Raw genomic sequence first — 5,008 nt, forward strand, 5'->3', positions numbered from 1 at the left:
AATGTGAAAAAATAAGTATCAAATGGGAACTAAGTTCCTAATTATTGAAGGACTGAAGTTCCAAACAGCCTTCTAAAGAAAAATTTATCAATTTTATAACTTGATAAATCTTCAGGAGATATGATAGAAGCAACCCTTTGAACTTCAGATAGGAACCCCTGTGTCTTACGATCTGATGGGAGATGTGGTTGCCACTTATATCACAGCCTCACACTCACTGGCTTCTGACAGTCACTTGTAGGGATCAGAAAGCAATTGATTTTCCTCCTTTGTGCATAATTCAACATCATTGTCCATAACTTCTTTCAGAATATGGAAACTCCCTCCTCAATTTTTCTTAATGTTAGAGATCAACTGCAAGGTAAGGCTTTGATATAGTGGGAGGGGAAAGGGCTTTCTGCTTTCCACTGTGGATAGCATATGGCCCTCTGAATATTATGTGGGAAATGAGCAAATATATTGCCTTTGCCAGAGTAACATCAAATATGCTTGGCCGCTTTTGTCCCCCTCCTGCACTACTTTGTACGTCAACTGACAGCCAGCATTTGCTACTCCCAAGGAGCACTTCTGCATGGGTATACAGCTTAGGTAACCAGCAGACACTTCTGGATGAAAACATCTTTCATCATCTGCAACTGCAGAGGGATGAATAACGATGTAAATGATCCTTTCTGGTTCTTCCCTTTCCTAATTAAGAGAATCTATAGTCAATTCATTAAGGCCATCTGTGTGACAATTATCTTACAGTGAACACTCTGGACCAGTTTTCCTCATTCAGAACCTTACCTTATTTGAGGCTGTTTGTTACTGATTAGGCCTAAAGCTAAAATTTCAGCTCTCTGAAGTGTACGCTGCCTTTAAGTATAGGACTATGGCTACTGTGCCTAACTATATTTTGAGAGTACAATAGCAGTGTTCTTCAAAGTCTTCCATTCTCTAGCTGCCTTTAGTAAGGATCTTCTCATACTTCTCTCATCCTTGGAGTATTCTATTCCTCTAATTTTTTTAATTGTCCATGCAATAGGGAAGAGACTTCGAAAACTTTAAGGAAAAAAATAATTTGTACAACTTTCTTGAAAAAGTTTCTGTTGCTTACTTCTTACAAGGTCTTGCTAACTACTTTTATGCTATAAACCACAACTACTATGTTTTCACAGAGTTCATAGCACGGCTAACTGCCTTTTCTAGAAATTGGGAAAATAATGTCTCCTGTATCATCCAGTTTAGCCTTTTCTTTATGATTATCTGCTACCAGAATGTAAAGGCTTGGCTGGACCACTATTTCACAGAAAGGAAGAGAATGAAACATGACTTTTTGTTTAAAGTACAATTCTTAATGTCATGAAGATCAAAGTCTAAAGCCGCAGCATTCACATTTAAGTATTTATACTCAACAGAAAAAGTGGCTTACCAACCAGTATTGCAGTAACGCTAAAGGAAACAGATATATAGACTCAGACAGGTGTTCTCCAAAACACATTTTTAATGTAATCTGCATTTGGAGCCTAAAGAGAGTAAGAGCAGAGAAATACGCTTGTTATTCCTTTTTTACATTACTGTTAAAGCTAAATTACTTCACATAAAAAAAAAAAAAAAGCTGCAGTATTTCCGTACAAAGAGCTAGCTCTGCATAGGAAGTCTTTGTGACAGAATGGAACACAAATACAACCAACAATAAAAACCCAACAATTAAAACCAAACCAACAATAGCTTTTCATTCTGCCCTCACTGAGGGCTCAACAGTTGCTTTCATGCTCAAAGCGAAGAGATATGAGCAATCTACTATGTCTCCCATCAATTTCCCCAAAACTACTTTGAAGCATTAAATACCAGTTGACTTCATTGAGTGACAGAAGATAGAAATTAGTGTTTAGTCTACTTATTCACGTTTATCAACGTTTTAGAGCATAACAGGCATTCCAGTCTGTATTTCAAAGCATGAGGAAGCTATTTCAAGAGCAGTTATATCTTGCCCACTGTCACCTTGCAGTTGTTAAAAAACTAAGAGGCACATTTTTTCTTCATAAGGTTTTTATCTTTTTATAAATCCTCCTGTAAGGATTTTGCTGTAGCACTCTATTCCTTTTTTAAAGTAGTGTTTTGTAAAAATGGAAAGAGGTTAATTTTAACCAGTTGCAAAACAGTTGTTAAAAGGCAGCTGTTTGGGGACTTAGGAAATACACAAAATTACTTCCTATCCAGGGACTGTTGTAAAGTATATATGGAAAACTAACCACACTGTTGCCTTGCATTTCAGAAAGCATCTTTACACTGGACTTAACAAACAGAACAGAGACACCACAGACAGCTAGAATCCTGTTACCAGCATAAGTGATACAAAAATAGGAATACAATTTTAGAATTTGGTAAGAAAAGCATTTCATTTTTTTAACGAGAATGTTCTTCATCTTCCTGGTTGAAGTATTTCAGTCGAAACCAAAGATGATTAGAAGAAAAAACTGCCTTAACCATTTATCCCCTACGTCCAAAAATACAACTTCAGACGTCTCAACAAGCAAGGAGGTATCAGTGTCTTTGTCTCTAGGGAGCCATACCTGTAAATTGTTTAATAACTTTTAAATCCTGTTTCATCTCTGCAGGGTATACAATTTTTTCTGCAGTTTTCCCAACATTTTTCTGTGTCAGTAGCTCAGAAGCAGAACATTTCATCAGAAAAAAAGCCCAAATAGGAAGAAAAGAGAAGAACAGGAAAAGAATGAGTTAAAAATACCACAAAAATAAAACAGTTCTTTGTTCTGAATGCTCTTCAGTTCCTTGTCCTTACCACAGTTTGAGTCCAGCTAGCAACACTGCTGCATTTAACATGAACATGTTTCACTAAAATAAACTTATTCCCACCTCTGAATAGTAACAAGAGTAAGAATAAAAAAAAATCTGTTCCAGAAAGTTGGTATCTATACTGAAGTGGAGACAAAACTGGCTTGAATCAGGGGCTAAGGGGGCAAAACTGCTACTACCCATTAGCACTGGCCTTAGTGGCACAAGCATCTCAGACAAGGCCTGCTGTCCCAACTCTCCCTCCCAATCAGCAAAGCCTGAACTAATCCCCAACACATAACCCAGCACAGGCTCTGTACCAAACTGTTCTAAAATTTAAACAGGGTAATGTAGACCCACAGGGCTAAATAGAAAGTGGTATTAAAAGCACAAACTCATCCACCTGGACACCTAAGTACAAGTATCTGGCAAGGTAAGAGTTCAGCAGACAGCCTCATCACCATGAAAAATTAACTTCTGCATGCAGATGGTAAGTCTTTAGGACTGATGCACATTGGTAGATATTTAGACAGAACTACATACAATAAATCAGTACGTCCTATTAAATTGATTTGTTTTCAAGGAGTAGCTAACAGAATAAGCCCTCCTTGTAGCAATTTTCACTAGATTTACATATATTTAATAGTGATATGCTTTCTCTTTTGGGAATGCTTTCCATTCAAAAATTGCTAACAATTTTTAGATTATATTTCTGGACTAATAATGTCCAACTAATTTTAAACAGGATATTTGACAGTTACAGACAGAAATTTAAACTAAAACCACTAAAGAGCAGTACAGATTTCAGAGTATAAAACTCTAAAAATCCCTTTCTCTGTGACCTATAGAAAAAGATGTATTTTTATGACTTGAAGTATAATGTGGATCGTTTCTAGCATTGTGGAATTTATTGATTATCCCTACACACAGAATGTTAGAAAAGCATTAAAAACCCCTTTTTTATCAAAAATCAAACTACTTGTTCTCACAAATGACAACTTGGTTGGCATGTGTTTTAATCATTACAAATCAGAGAAATTCAGCCAATTGAATAGAATTTTACTCTTGTATATTTGCAAGAGAAACTAACAGGGTTTCCTCATTCTCATAAATTCATACAATGTAGACACAGCATGGGACAAACAGGTGAAAGTTGCTTCAAAATACAGAGTATTAAAGTCTGAAAGTAGCAATACACAAACAGCATTGCTTTCAACACATCTTTGTGTAAAAACATCCCCATGTTTTTTCCAAGAATGGCTAAGCTAGTAGGCACCACGCTATACACTAATAGGAACACCAAAACAGCCCAAAAGCAAGGAAGAACTATTTTTATACGCTCTCAAAACACATTCTTCCCCAGCTTAATTCACAAATGACAAAATGTTCCAACATCAACCTAAAAAATAAAAGTGACCCTCCTAAAACAACTTTACTTTTATCTAATTAATTTGGCTTCTAAATATCTCTATCACTGACAAAGGCCTAAATCAACTTGTTGAATTTCTGGAGCAAGAATCCCATAGGTACACTTAGTGTCAACCACTGAAATGAAACATCAAGTCAAGAATATCCAATACACTAGACCACTAAACTTGCAAGTAAACTGTATTCTATCCAACAGAAATGAACTTCACTTTAAGACATTTGCAGGGCTAATGTGCCATAATAAATTCTAATATTAATCAACAGTAAAGTGCTGAATTATATCAATTACCTGAATCGCACTCACATTTATGATCTTCATTTATAGATTTCTTATCAAGTCAAAAGAGCCCTTTCTGCTGTAAAAGCTAAGCTGTTGTGCAAGTATTATAAAAATAGGTACTTTAATTAGGAGCTATATACACAACAGAACTTCCGCTTTTTATTAAGTACAGCTGACACAGTAGAGATGAAAAATCCATGCAAGTATTTATAAAGATACTTAAAATGAAGAAGAAAGGACACTGCTATAGAACTTCCAATACCCTGGCATACAGCCACTTACTATGTTAGATGATGTCTAGATCTGGACTGATAAGCATCATGCCACCAACATGCTTTAGTTTCTTTTGTAGCTAAAGTTGACTTGTAAATTTAAACTACAGCATACGTTTGATCTATTTCTCATTAAAGTGTATTATTAAGTTTGAGGTTAAACTTCACACCTAGTCACATAACCAGCACAAGCAAGACATTAGTGCACAGGGGTAAGTTTTCAGTTGTACATAATGAAGATTCTTTCCCT

Source organism: Cariama cristata, unplaced genomic scaffold (assembly GCF_000690535.1).
Source record: "Cariama cristata isolate BGI_N322 unplaced genomic scaffold, ASM69053v1 scaffold19768, whole genome shotgun sequence".
NCBI classification, from domain to species: domain Eukaryota; kingdom Metazoa; phylum Chordata; class Aves; order Cariamiformes; family Cariamidae; genus Cariama; species Cariama cristata.